This window comes from Thalassophryne amazonica, chromosome 10 (genome assembly GCF_902500255.1).
Source record: "Thalassophryne amazonica chromosome 10, fThaAma1.1, whole genome shotgun sequence".
In the NCBI taxonomy this organism is placed as follows: Eukaryota; Metazoa; Chordata; class Actinopteri; order Batrachoidiformes; family Batrachoididae; genus Thalassophryne; species Thalassophryne amazonica.
This window is the reverse complement of record NC_047112.1, coordinates 3,125,529-3,141,378: the sequence shown is the minus strand read 5'-3', so window position 1 is coordinate 3,141,378 and position 15,850 is coordinate 3,125,529.

Below are 15,850 nucleotides of genomic sequence, written 5' to 3'. Positions count from 1 at the left end.
GTTCTGGGTGAGAACCGGGTCACCTGACCGGGTTAATGATGGTGTTCTGGGTGAGGGCCCAGGTCACCTGACCTGGTTAATGATGGTGTTCTGGTTGAGGACCCGGGTCACCTGATCAGGTTAATGATGGTGTTCTGGGTGAGGGCCTAGGTCACCTGACCAGGTTAATGATGGTGTTCTGGTTGAGGGCCCGTGTCACCTGAACTAGTTAATGATGGTGTTCTGGGTGAGGACCCGGGTCACCTGACCTGGTTAATGATGGTGTTCTGGGTGAGGGCCCGGGTCACCTGATTGGGTTAATGATGGTGTTCTGGGTGAGCGCCCAGGTCACCTGACCTGATTAATGATGGTGTTCTGGGTGAGGGCCCTGGTCACCTGATTGGGTTAATGATGGTGTTCTGGGTGAGGGCCCAGGTCACCTGATTGGGTTAATGATGGTGTTCTGGGTGAGCGCCCAGGTCACCTGATTGGGTTAATGATTGTGTTCTGGGTGCGCGCCCAGGTCACCTGATTGGGTTAATGATGGTGTTCTAGGTGAGTGCCCAGGTCCCCTGATTGGGTTAATGATAGTGTTCTGGGTGAGGGCCCGGGTCACCTGATTGGGTTAATGATTGTGTTCTGGGTGAGGACCGGGGTCACCTGATTGGGTTAATGATGGTGTTCTGGGTGAGGGCCCGGGTCACCTGACTGGGTTAATGATTGTGTTCTGGGTGAGGACCCGGGTCACCTGATTGGGTTAATGATGGTGTTCTGGGTGAGCGCCCAGGTCACCTGACCTGATTAATGATGGTGTTCTGGTTGAGGGCCCGGGTCACCTGATTGGGTTAATGATGGTGTTCTGGGTGAGGGCCCAGGTCACCTGATTGGGTTAATGATGGTGTTGTGGGTAAGGACCTGGGTCACCTGACCTGGTTAATGATGGTGTTCTGGGTGAGGGCCCAGGTCACCTGACCTGGTTAATGATGGTGTTCTGGGTGAGGGCCCGGGTCACCTGATTGGGTTAATGATGGTGTTCTGGGTGAGCGCCCAGGTCACCTGACCTGATTAATGATGGTGTTGTGGGTAAGGACCTAAGTCACCTGAACGGGTTAATGATGATGTTCTGGGTGAGCGCCCAGGTCACCTGATTGGGTTAATGATGTTGTTCTGGGTGAGGGCCCGGGTCACCTGATTGGGTTAATGATGGTGTTCTGGGTGAGCGCCCAGGTCACCTGACCTGATTAATGATGGTGTTCTGGGTGAGGGCCCATGTCACCTGATTGGGGTAATGATGGTGTTCTGGGTGAGGGCCCGTGTCACCTGATTGGGTTAATGATTGTGTTCTGGGTGAGGACCCGGGTCACCTGATTGGGTTAATGATGGTGTTCTGGGTGAGGGCCCGGGTCACCTGACGGGGTTAATGATGGTGTTCTGGGTGAGAACCGGGTCACCTGACCAGGTTAATGATGGTGTTCTGGGTGAGAACCAGGTCACCTGACCTGGTTAATGATGGTGTTCTGGGTGAGGGCCCAGGTCACCTGACCGGGTTAATGATGGTGTTCTGGTTGAGGACCCAGGTCACCTGATCAGGTTAATGATGGTGTTCTGGGTGAGGGCCCAGGTCACCTGACCTGGTTAATGATGGTGTTCTGGTTGAGGGCCCGTGTCACCTGAACTGGTTAATAATGGTGTTCTGGGTGAGAACCGGGTCACCTGACCGGGTTAATGATGGTGTTCTGGGTGAGGGCCCAGGTCACCTGACCTGGTTAATGATGGTGTTCTGGTTGAGGACCCGGGTCACCTGATCAGGTTAATGATGGTGTTCTGGGTGAGGGCCTAGGTCACCTGACCAGGTTAATGATGGTGTTCTGGTTGAGGGCCCGTGTCACCTGAACTAGTTAATGATGGTGTTCTGGGTGAGGACCCGGGTCACCTGACCTGGTTAATGATGGTGTTCTGGGTGAGGGCCCGGGTCACCTGATTGGGTTAATGATGGTGTTCTGGGTGAGCGCCCAGGTCACCTGACCTGATTAATGATGGTGTTCTGGGTGAGGGCCCTGGTCACCTGATTGGGTTAATGATGGTGTTCTGGGTGAGGGCCCAGGTCACCTGATTGGGTTAATGATGGTGTTCTGGGTGAGCGCCCAGGTCACCTGATTGGGTTAATGATTGTGTTCTGGGTGCGCGCCCAGGTCACCTGATTGGGTTAATGATGGTGTTCTAGGTGAGTGCCCAGGTCACCTGATTGGGTTAATGATAGTGTTCTGGGTGAGGGCCCGGGTCACCTGATTGGGTTAATGATTGTGTTCTGGGTGAGGACCGGGGTCACCTGATTGGGTTAATGATGGTGTTCTGGGTGAGGGCCCGGGTCACCTGACTGGGTTAATGATTGTGTTCTGGGTGAGGACCCGGGTCACCTGATTGGGTTAATGATGGTTTTCTGGGTGAGGGCCCGGGTCACCTGATTGGGTTAATGATGGTGTTCTGGGTGAGGACCCGTGTTACCTGAACTGGTTAATGATGGTGTTCTGGGTGAGAACCGGGTCACCTGACCGGGTTAATGATGGTGTTCTGAGTGAGGGCCCAGGTCACCTGACCTGGTTAATGATGGTGTTCTGGTTGAGGACCCGGGTCACCTGATCAGGTTAATGATGGTGTTCTGGGTGAGGGCCCAGGTCACCTGACCTGGTTAATGATGGTGTTCTGGTTGAGGGCCCGTGTCACCTGAACTAGTTAATGATGGTGTTCTGGGTGAGGACCCGGGTCACCTGACCTGGTTAATGATGGTGTTCTGGGTGAGGGCCCGGGTCACCTGATTGGGTTAATGATGGTGTTCTGGGTGAGCGCCCAGGTCACCTGACCTGATTAATGATGGTGTTCTGGGTGAGGGCCCAGGTCACCTGATTGGGTTAATGATGGTGTTCTGGGTGAGGGCCCAGGTCACCTGATTGGGTTAATGATGGTGTTGTGGGTAAGGACCTGGGTCACCTGACCGGGTTAATGATGGTGTTCTGGGTGAGCGCCCAGGTCACCTGATTGGGTTAATGATTGTGTTCTGGGTGAGCGCCCAGGTCACCTGATTGGGTTAATGATGGTGTTCTGGGTGAGTGCCCAGGTCACCTGATTGGGTTAATGATGGTGTTCTGGGTGAGGGCCCGGGTCACCTGATTGGGTTAATGATTGTGTTCTGGGTGAGGACCCGGGTCACCTGATTGGGTTAATGATGGTGTTCTGGGTGAGCGCCCAGGTCACCTGATTGGGTTAATGATTGTGTTCTGGGTGAGGACCCGGGTCACCTGATTGGGTTAATGATGGTGTTCTGGGTGAGGGCCCAGGTCACCTGATTGGGTTAATGATTGTGTTCTGGGTGAGGGCCCAGGTCACCTGATTGGGTTAATGATTGTGTTCTGGGTGAGGGCCCAGGTCACCTGATTGGATTAATGATGGTGTTCTGGGTGAGCGCCCAGGTCACCTGATTGGGTTAATGATGGTGTTCTGGGTGAGGTTCCAGGTCACCTGATTGGGTTAATGATGGTGTTCTGGGTGAGCGCCCAGGTCACCTGATTGGGTTAATGATGGTGTTCTGGGTGAGGGCCCGGGTCACCTGATTGGGTTAATGATGGTGTTCTGGGTGAGGACCCGGGTCACCTGATTGGGTTAATGATTGTGTTCTGGGTGAGGACCCAGGTCACCTGATTGGGTTAATGATGGTGTTCTGGGTGAGCGCCCAGGTCACCTGATTGGGTTAATGATGGTGTTCTGGGTGAGGGCCCAGGTCACCTGATTGGGTTAATGATGGTGTTCTGGGTGAGCGCCCAGGTCACCTGATTGGGTTAATGATGGTGTTCTGGGTGAGCGCCCAGGTCATCTGATTGGGTTAATGATGGTGTTCTGGGTGAGGGCCCAGGTCACCTGATTTGGTTAATGATTGTGTTCTGGGTGAGGACCCGGGTCACCTGATTGGGTTAATGATGGTGTTCTGGGTGAGGGCCCAGGTCACCTGATTGGGTTAATGATGGTGTTCTGGATGAGGACCCGGGTCACCTGATTGGGTTAATGATGGTGTTCTGGGTGAGGACCCGGGTCACCTGATTGGGTTAATGATGGTGTTCTGGGTGAGAGCCCAGGTCACCTGATTGGGTTAATGATGGTGTTGTGGGTGAGCGCCCAGGTCACCTGATTGGGTTAATGATGGTGTTCTGGGTGAGGGCCCAGGTCACCTGATTGGGTTAATGATTGTGTTCTGGGTGAGGACCCGGGTCACCTGATTGGGTTAATGATGGTGTTCTGGGTGAGGGCCCGGGTCACCTGATTGGGTTAATGATTGTGTTCTGTGTGAGGGCCCAGGTCACCTGATTGGGTTAATGATTGTGTTCTGGGTGAGGGCCCAGGTCACCTGATTGGGTTAATGATTGTGTTCTGGGTGAGGGCCCAGGTCACCTGATTGGGTTAATGATGGTGTTCTGGGTGAGCGCCCAGGTCACCTGATTGGGTTAATGATTGTGTTCTGGGTGAGGGCCCAGGTCACCTGATTGGGTTAATGACGGTGTTCTGGGTGAGCGCCCAGGTCACCTGATTGGGTTAATGATGGTGTTCTGGGTGAGCGCCCAGGTCACCTGATTGGGTTAATGATGGTGTTCTGGGTGAGGGCCCGGGTCACCTGATTGGGTTAATGATTGTGTTCTGGGTGAGGACCCGGGTCACCTGATTTGGTTAATGATGGTGTTCTGGGTGAGGACCCGGGTCACCTGATTGGGTTAATGATTGTGTTCTGGGTGAGGACCCAGGTCACCTGATTGGGTTAATGATGGTGTTCTGGGTGAGGGCCCAGGTCACCTGATTGGGTTAATGATGGTGTTCTGGGTGAGCGCCCAGGTCACCTGATTGGGTTAATGATGGTGTTCTGGGTGAGCGCCCAGGTCATCTGATTGGGTTAATGATGGTGTTCTGGGTGAGGGCCCAGGTCACCTGATTTGGTTAATGATTGTGTTCTGGGTGAGGACCCGGGTCACCTGATTGGGTTAATGATGGTGTTCTGGGTGAGGGCCCAGGTCACCTGATTGGGTTAATGATGGTGTTCTGGATGAGGACCCGGGTCACCTGATTGGGTTAATGATTGTGTTCTGGGTGAGGACCCGGGTCACCTGATTGGGTTAATGATGGTGTTCTGGGTGAGCGCCCAGGTCACCTGATTGGGTTAATGATGGTGTTGTGGGTGAGCGCCCAGGTCACCTGATTGGGTTAATGATGGTGTTCTGGGTGAGGGCCCGGGTCACCTGATTGGGTTAATGATTGTGTTCTGGGTGAGGACCCGGGTCACCTGATTGGGTTAATGATGGTGTTCTGGGTGAGGGCCCGGGTCACCTGATTGGGTTAATGATTGTGTTCTGTGTGAGGGCCCAGGTCACCTGATTGGGTTAATGATTGTGTTCTGGGTGAGGGCCCAGGTCACCTGATTGGGTTAATGATTGTGTTCTGGGTGAGGGCCCAGGTCACCTGATTGGGTTAATGATGGTGTTCTGGGTGAGCGCCCAGGTCACCTGATTGGGTTAATGATTGTGTTCTGGGTGAGGGCCCAGGTCACCTGATTGGGTTAATGACGGTGTTCTGGGTGAGCGCCCAGGTCACCTGATTGGGTTAATGATGGTGTTCTGGGTGAGCGCCCAGGTCACCTGATTGGGTTAATGATGGTGTTCTAGGTGAGGGCCCAGGTCACCTGATTGGGTTAATGATTGTGTTCTGGGTGAGGACCCGGGTCACCTGATTGGGTTAATGATTGTGTTCTGGGTGAGCGCCCAGGTCACCTGATTGGGTTAATGATTGTGTTCTGGGTGAGGACCCGGGTCACCTGATTGGGTTAATGATGGTGTTCTGGGTGAGGGCCCAGGTCACCTGATTGGGTTAATGATGGTGTTCTGGGTGAGGGCCCAGGTCACCTGATTGGGTTAATGATGGTGTTCTGGGTGAGGACCCGGGTCACCTGATTGGGTTAATGATTGTGTTCTGGGTGAGGACCCGGGTCACCTGATTGGGTTAATGATGGTGTTCTGGGTGAGCGCCCAGGTCACCTGATTGGGTTAATGATGGTGTTCTGGGTGAGCGCCCAGGTCACCTGATTGGGTTAATGATTGTGTTCTGGGTGAGGACCCGGGTCACCTGACCGCCTCAAACTGTTCCCGAGCGTCCCCCAAGGATTCGCTCACGGCATTTATTCACACACAAATCAACTCCAAAACCCCGCCCACCTGACCGAGTGGGACTGAAGGTCAGTTATGTCAGGGGAAAGGTCAGAGGTCACCTCGGAGTCGGAGAGGAGGAGGTGTCGTAGAGCCCAGCTTTGCTCACAGCAGTGAACACACAGTTGAGCTGCTTCCTCATTTCAAGTGAAAAAAAAAAAACTAATTACGTGGAAATATGATAATGAAGAAGATCCGCCAACCCTGGACTGATTATTACCCAGACTCCTCTGCACCCACCCTCCTCTATTGGTATTTCTCGCAGGGAGTCTTGACCTTTCACGACTGGAGAAACATTAGCAGCCAGTCCGGCTTGTTCTTCATCAAAATAACACCTCATTTGCATAATCTGAGGATGAGCTCCGCCCTCCTCATCACTGCAAGCAAAGGTCATGACCCCTTCCTCTTCCTTGGGAGCTGATACGTGCTCCTGGGCCGTCCTGGAGGCCAGTCTTCGGGTGGACATGTGTGCGCCGCTCATCCGTCTTCATGGCCCCAAACTGACGTTGTCTGATGGCAGAGGAACGTGTCACTCAGCTGCTGACGTATCGAGGACAACAGGTCGTTCTGGTTGCTCGCACATCGCTTGTTAATAGGACAAATGAGAGAAGATGAAGTCCACTTTAGAGGAGACACATGGAGCACAGACACTGTCCTGGTGGACATCTAGACTTTCAAATGTTCTTTCACAGCAAACCTGTTCAAACAGTAAACACCTTAAAAAAAAAATCTTCATCCAGGGTCCATCTAGAGACGTCTGTGTGTGGGTTTGTTTAACGTGGGGATGTCGTTCCACGCCGACAAACACGGTAATGGACAGTTCTTTAGTCTGGTCTGACGGCTAGGAAATCCGAGACGATCACGGTCTGAGGACCCGCTGCAGACCTTCAAACCATCACCTCCTCCACCTGAACCACTTCTCGTTTCACCAGAGCCCCGTTAGCCGTCTCGTGTTTCTCGTGTTCAGGCTTCCTGTTGCCGTAGCAGCCACAGGGTGTGTTTCACCCCAACAAATGATCCCCTGCTGAATCCGTTACACGGGTGTCAGCACGGGGACAAGGGGCTGGTGAGGTCGTCTCTGATGTTCCTGAACCTGGAGCTACAAATCTGAGACACCTCTGAACATGTCTTTATTTACATAAAGAAGTTTTGCCATTTGTTAAAAAGAAGTGAAATTCAGAGGATGAGAGTTGGTTTTTAGAGGTTCAGACCACAGAGAGGACAAGACTGATGGAAGACGAACAGACGGCGGGACTGAAATCAGCTTCTCTCTTTGAGCTTCCTAATGAAGATGTTTTCCTCTGTGTGTGTGTGTCTGTGTGTGTGTGTGTTGCCTGTCGGTTCCGAGCTGGAGCTGAACAGGCGCCATGAGGCCTGGCACCAGCCGGCCGCTCTGATTCTGCTGCCAGCAGCACCGCCGGTGGCGAGCGTTGTGTCGCCGACTCCAGACTGCAGCTCGCTTTCATCTTTCACTTATTTCTTCTTGTAAAGTTTCTCTGCAGAATCCGTCGTGTTTGTTCTTTGGACAAGAGGGGAGTCGACCACTTACCTGCTCAGAGAACTGCAGAAATCTTCCAAACAGCAGCGGGTGGATCCTCACTTCTGGAGCCAACAAAGCCGCAAGAACTGGTTCAGTGCCACGAGAGGGGAAGCCTGCAGTCGCCCCGACGCACAGCTCCACTTCTGCTGAGTTCCACACCCAGGAAGAGCTGCCACGCAGAGACACAACAAAATGCTCCTCAAGTTCAGGGCCAACGACTCAGCCCATCCTGATTCCTTCTGTCCTCCACGAGCCGGTGCAGATGGTTCCAGGATTTAATTATGGGTCAGTGGTGAAGAGAAATTAATTTCAGATGGTAAACGAATCACAGCGTCAGGCTGACAGGGACCCCGGGGCCGAGGTGGGCACGGGGCCAAACACTGTGGCAAACTCCAAAGTCACCACGCAAAGGGTAGAAGTCAGAAGTCAGAGAGCAATAAAAAGACAAAATCCACTTTGACAGACCAGCTTCAACTCCAGCAGAACCTTGACCTTTGACCCCTGCACTCAAAGGAAATAGTTCTAAGCTCATTCATGCTTTGGATTTAGTTTCTTGCCTCTGCCAATAAAAAAGTTATTTTCACTTTGATCTCTTTGATTTAAAAAAACTGAAGGTACTGAGTTGGCAACATTTTCCTGCATAGACTCCATCGACAGTGTCTGGCTTGAACAGCCTCTTCTAATTAATACAAGGTGGTAATCTATATCATAATGGTCCGTGTACCTTTCGTTCAATTGATTTTCAATTAAGAATGAAAAATGAAATAATGAAAAAACGATTCATTTTTCCGTTTTCTTGTTTTCAAATTGAAAACGAAAAAACGAATAATGGTTTGATTTTTCATTTTTTGTTTTTATGTTTAGTTCAAACAAACAAAATGAAAAAGGCATTACAACGTAAGGATTTCATTTTAATATTTTATTTTTGTCGACTTGCTTGACCCGGAAGTAGTATTTCTACACCTGTGTCTGGATGTTTCGCGCACAATGGCATCGTTGGAAGCACACGCCGGCTTAGTTGAAGAGCTTTTTCATCAAGGCAAAACACACGCCGAAATCTCCGCAACGCTGCAGGAGATTGGGATCCATAAATAATAGCCAAGCGGCCTGTGTGTGTGTGTGTGTGTGTGTGTGTGTGTGTGTGTGTGTGTGTGTGTGTGTGTGTATGCGTGCGTGCGTGTGGCTTTGATCACACAGAAACCAAGGAGAGATGATATTTGCTGTTGGGAATGCGCATGTATTTTGGGTCAAGGATAAACGCTGCGAAAACTTAAAGTTGATAGGGTAAATATTTTTGCAGTCATTACCAATTTTAGCTAACCAATAAACAAAGGATGCTGTGCTGCAATGCACCTTGGGAATTCAGGGTTTTGAGGTTTTAAATGTTATTGTAGTTCATGTTACTTTAACAGTGTTGTTGGTGTTACTGATTTATTGTGCTTTTGTAGTTTAATTGGTTTAATCAGTTTAGATAAGTCTCATGCTGCTCTTACCATGAGTGACTTAAGTTAGACGTTGGTACAATGAGTAAAATGTTTAGTGGTTTTATGTCTTCAGCTACTGCCTTTGGTTGTCAAATTAAAACCACCTGCTTACAGCAGAGCACAGCTGACATTTGCAGTTTGCTATATTTATATATTTTTGGTTAAGCATGAACGGTGCCAAACTGTAACACTGATAGGGCTAATAGTTTTGGAGAAGATACAAATATTAGTTGATGTTGCTAATTACATTTTGGGCTCACACGCCTTTCCAGCAGGGTGCAGTAAATCATCTTTATATTAAAAGCATGGGTGTAAGTGCATATAACTGTAAATATGTTAAAAATACATGGATCACCAGACGGCGCCAGATTTCACTTCTGCAAAACACCGAATAGTGATCTGATCCAGCGTAGGGACTAAGATCTGAGTATACTCGTGAAAAGACGCTGTCAGACATGACAACCATCTCGCTAATGTTAACACAATATACGTACTGACTGTTTTAATGTTAAATTATAATGTGGGCATCAAGGAAGAAAAAGGAAAAATCTGAGCAACTCAATCACTTGACAAAACGGCTAAACACATTAGAGCAAAAGCATACAGAGACCAAAGACCCTAATCTACTACAGCAAATTGCAACCTTAAAAGCAGAATTAAATAGGAAACTCAACGACAAGGTGGAACTTAAACTATAATATATTATAGGAATTTATATAGTCAACCTGAACTAACTGTGCTCCCGTTAGTAAAACAGTTTTTAGATTCTCTGGACCTTCCTTCAATTGGCGTAGAAAAAACAAACAGATGACTACTGATATAACACAAGCAGAGGTTGATAAAACCATCTCAGAATTGAAAGCAAGCAAGGCACCAGATGGAGATGGACTACCCGCTGAATGGTATAAGACTTTTAGGAAGTCCGTAACACATTTACTGCTAAACTGTCTTAACCATGTGCTTAAAGGAGGTGAGACTCCACCATCCTGGAAACAAGCAATAATATCCGTCATACCAAAACCAGGAAAAGACAAAATGGAATGTAATTCATATCGGCCCATCTCTGTCTTGAACATTGATTACAATATTTTTACTTCAATAATTGTTAGCAGACTAGAAAATATCATCCCTGAACTAACGGGATTAAAATAAATGGCGGCCTTTCAGGTGCAATTCCTCTGGAACGAGGATGCCGGCAAGGATGTCTGTTGAGTCCCATTGTCTTCGCACTTTTCATAGAGCCACTTGCCCAAAAAATTAGGGAGGATCCAGAAATTAAGGGAATCGGATTTAAGGGAAGAGAATACAAATTATGTCTATATGCCGATGATGTCTTGGTGACCTTATCTGTGTTGGGAAGGTGTCGTAGCATGGACCCACAACAGGGGGCGCAAATGAACGGACAATGAGTAAGCCAAAAGGTAACAATTTAATGTTGTGATAATACACAACTAAATTTACAGAAATTTGCACAGTCAATTAACAGCAGGTGACGTGTGGGCAGGCTCGAAGATAGAAGACCCCCGACGAGAGAGAAGCCGCGTCCCACACGGCTTCCACCACCAACGGTCTGAAGAACACCGGAGCCGCCAAGTCCCGAGTCCCCAGGTGGCCTCTGTCTTCGGCTGTCGACCCTGGTACTGCTGGCAGAAAGCAGAGATAAGATGTATGAGTGTGAGTCCGCACACTCAGTAATCCACAGTCCATACACAGTTAGGAGGGAGCACCTCCACCTCCAATCACACACTCGTGCAGCTCCTGGTTTAACCACTTATCTGGGTTGGGGTGTGAGGCGAAGCCGTCGCTGTCACACCAAACGCCAATTCCTCAGACAAGGCAACACTCCAGGAAAACGGCTGCAAACAGAAGTTCAGGTTATACACACAAAGTGTCAGTCAGCAGAGAAATTAGCCTTTCAATAGTAGTCGATTTCTCGGCGAGGAGGTGGAGTTGCAGTCCGGCTTTTATGATGGTGATGATGACGATGAACGAGTGACAGCTGGTGCAGGGGATGAATGACAGCTGTCACTTCTTCTGGGTCTGGCGCCCTCTCGTGCTTGGAGCCCGCACTCCAAGCAGGGCGCCCTCTGGTGGTGGTGGGCCAGCAGTACCTCCTCTTCAGCGGCCCACATAACAATCTGACCCCGATGCCAGTCTACCTAATCTCATGTCCAGCTTCTATCAATTTGGACTCCACTCGGGTTATAAATTAAATATAGAAAAAACTCAGACACTATGCTTTAATTACACACCCAGAGAGGATATAAGTAAACTGTACAAATTTAAATGGAAAACAAAAATCATGAAATATTTAGGCGTTAATATTACTAAAAATCTATACAAAATATATGAAGCAAATTATGGCACTATGACTAACAAAATGAAAAACGATTTGGACAGATGGGCCCCTTAACACTCAATTTATATAACCGAATAGAAATGATAAGGATGATTGTCTGACCTCAGTTGTTATTCCTTTTCCAATCCTTATCATTGGAAATCCCTAGTAAAAAGTTCAACAAGTGGGATCGAAACATCTCTAGGTTTATATGGTGGAACAAGAAACCGAGCGTACGCTATAAAACTACCAAGAGTTAAAGGAGGATTGTCACTCCCATGCTTGGGAAATTACTATAGAGCAGCACAATTGCAGTATGTGGTGTACTGGTGTAAAGAGGGGTATGATGCAAAGTGGAAGGAGCTAGAATTGAGTCAAATTGACGTCCCCCTTCAAGTTCTGCTGGGTGAAAAATACCTCATCACTATACATTCAGAAACGTTATGCACTTACACTAGAGTCCCTCTCAGCATCTGGCTCAGAGAGCTCCGTAATCCCCTTTTAGAGAGAAGAACACAATTACTACAATGGACTGAACACGATAGGGATTTTAGACCAGCACAGCTTGACTTTAGATTTAAAGAATGGACCAGAAAAGGCGTTACCTCATACTGTGTAATCTCTTCTGGATCTGACCTTGAAAGTTTCCAACAACTGCAGGAAAAAATTGATCTCAACAAGCAAGACTTTTTCAGATATTTGCAGCTCAGACATCATTTTAATAAAAATGTTAAAACATTAGAAAACAACTATCAAGATATCGTCAACATCTTTATTGATGCCTACAAAGGTAAATCCTATAAGAAGAGGGTATCTAGAATATATGCGTGCCTAGAGGCCTACAAAAAAACATACATTAAAAGTACATGGGAAAAGGAGGCAGAAACAATACTGACAGAAAATGAGTGGCTCAACATGTGCCAAATTAATTCCACCACCACAAGCTCAGGGCAATGGAGGGAATTCACGTGGAAGAATATTGTTAGTTTTTTGTTTTTTTTTATAACCCCCAAAAGGACATATTCTCAGACAGGAAGGGCTGAATCTGGCCATTGTTGGAGACATTGTAATAATGTTATGGCTGACCATTTTCCTATTTTCTGGGGTTGCCCATTGATTCACTCCTATTGATTAAAGGTAGTCAAAGAGATAAGATGAATTCTTGGCTTGGAAATTCAACATAACTTTCAAACTATACTGTATATTTATGTAATCTACCAAACAAAATTAACCCTCGGAATAAGTACCTTTTGAAAACACTACTGATAACAGGGGAAAAAAAAAATCAATAACAAGGAAATGGCTTAATGGGGACCCACCAACAATAAACGAATGGTCAGCCACCGTAGAAGAAATTTGTGAAATGGAAATGCTTAAATCAAATCAAAATCAAATCAATTTTATTTATATAGCACCAAATCACAACAAACAGTTGCCCCAAGGCGCTTTATATTGTAAGGCAAAAGCCATACAATAATTACAGAAAAATCCCAACGGTCAAAACGACCCCCTGTGAGCAAGCACTTGGCGACAGTGGGAAGGAAAACTCCCTTTTAACAGGAAGAAACCTCCAGCAGAACCAGGCTCAGGGAGGGGCAGTCTTCTGCTGGGACTGGTTGGGGCTGAGGGAGAGAACCAGGAAAAAGACATGCTGTGGAAGAGAGCAGAGATCAATCACTAATGATTAAATGCAGAGTGGTGCATACAGAGCAAAAAGAGAAAGAAACAGTGCATCATGGGAACCCCCCAGCAGTCTAAGTCTATAGCAGCATAACTAAGGGATGGTTCAGGGTCACCTGATCCAGCCCTAACTATAAGCTTTAGCAAAAAGGAAAGTTTTAAGCCTAATCTTAAAAGTAGAGAGGGTGTCTGTCTCCCTGATCTGAATTGGGAGCTGGTTCCACAGGAGAGGAGCCTGAAAGCTGAAGGCTCTGCCTCCCATTCTACTCTTACAAACCCTAGGAACTACAAGTAAGCCTGCAGTCTGAGAGCGAAGCGCTCTATTGGGGTGATATGGTACTATGAGGTCCCTAAGATACGATGGGACCTGATTTTTCAAAACCTTATAAGTAAGAAGAAGAATTTTAAATTCTATTCTAGAATTAACAGGAAGCCAATGAAGAGAGGCCAATATGGGTGAGATATGCTCTCTCCTTCTAGTCCCCGTCAGTACTCTAGCTGCAGCATTTTGAATTAACTGAAGGCTTTTCAGGGAACATTTAGGACAACCTGATAATAATGAATTACAATAGTCCAGCCTAGAGGAAATAAATGCATGAATTAGCTTTTCAGCATCACTCTGAGACAAGACCTTTCTAATTTTAGAGATATTGCGCAAATGCAAAAAAGCAGTCCTACATATTTGTTTAATATGCGCATTGAATGACATATCCTGATCAAAAATGACTCCAAGATTTCTCACAGTATTACTAGAGGTCAGGGTAATGCCATCCAGAGTAAGGATCTGGTTAGACACCATGTTTCTAAGATTTGTGGGGCCAAGTACAATAACTTCAGTTTTATCTGAGTTTAAAAGCAGGAAATTAGAGTCATCCATGTCTTTATGTCTGTAAGACAATCCTGCAGTTTAGCTAATTGGTGTGTGTCCTCTGGCTTCATGGATAGATAAAGCTGGGTATCATCTGCGTAACAATGAAAATTTAAGCAATGCTGTCTAATAATACTGCCTAAGGGAAACATGTATAAAGTGAATAAAATTGGTCCTAGCACAGAACCTTGTGGAACTCCATAATTAACCTTAGTCTGTGAAGAAGATTCCCCATTTACATGAACAAATTGTAATCTATTAGATAAATATGATTCAAACCACCGCAGCGCAGTGCCTTTAATACCTATGGCATGCTCTAATCTCTGTAATAAAATTTTATGATCAACAGTATCAAAAGCAGCACTGAGGTCTAACAGAACAAGCACAGAGATGAGTCCACTGTCTGAGGCCATAAGAAGATCATTTGTAACCTTCACTAATGCTGTTTCTGTACTATGATGAATTCTAAAACCTTACTGAAACTCTTCAAATAGACCATTCCTCTGCAGATGATCAGTTAGCTGTTTTACAACTACCCTTTCAAGAATTTTTGAGAGAAAAGGAAGGTTGGAGATTGGCCTATAATTAGCTAAGATAGCTGGGTCAAGTGATGGCTTTTAAGTAATGGTTTAATTACTGCCACCTTAAAAGCCTGTGGTACATAGCCAACTAATAAAGATAGATTGATCATATTTAAGATCGAAGCATTAATTAATGGTAGGGCTTCCTTGAGCAGCCTGGTAGGAATAGGGTCTAATAGACATGTTGATGGTTTGGAGGAAGTAACTAATGAAAATAACTCAGACAGAACAATCGGAGAGAAAGAGTCTAACCAAATACCGGCATCACTGAAAGCAGCCAAAGATAACGATACGATACGTAGTTAAAGTTAAAGGAATACTCGGCTCAATAGAGCTCTGACTCTTTGTCAGCCTGGCTACAGTGCTGAAAAGAAACCTGGGGTTGTTCTTATTTTCTTCAATTAGTGATGAGTAGTAAGATGTTCTAGCTTTACAGAGGGCTTTTTTATAGAGCAACAGACTCTTCAGATGCTTACCTTTTCCCTAAGACTCAATAGTGACAAAGCCCAAAAATATTGGACATAATGGTTAACATATGCAAAGGCGAAAGTAGAATGAAATAATACCCTCCCTTTTTACTCATTTATTTATTTATTTTGCAGTAAATCACGCAGTACATTCGCACCAGTCAACTTCCTGAAATTGAGTTGATTAATCCATGTTAATATAACAGCTCCAGGGGATACCCTCCCCATTAGTTCGTACTGGATGGACCAACTTAGGTGGTCCACGTACTCAAGGTAGGTGGGTTCAAGCCAATGCCCCAACTCCTTCATACTTGGCATTTTATCAAGGTTTATTGTAACCTATTGCTATTCAAATCTATGGTCTATGTTCTTATTCTATTTTGAAATGCACCATTGCCCCCCCTTGGTGACCCACCTAAGTTCTATGTGTGGTTCATTTTCTATGTTTTATTTTTTTTTTTTTAAGATTAGAAAACTTTGATTAAAAATAAAGTTTTAAAAAAATACATGTATGATACATGAAAGTGAAAACAGTTATTTCCATTGCGGACCATTTAAAAATCAAATGACAAACTAGAAAAACAAAAAATAATAATAATAATAGTTTGTATATGATAACAAGAACCTAAACAATTTATAAATACATTAAGACATTAAGATACATTCGATTATCATTA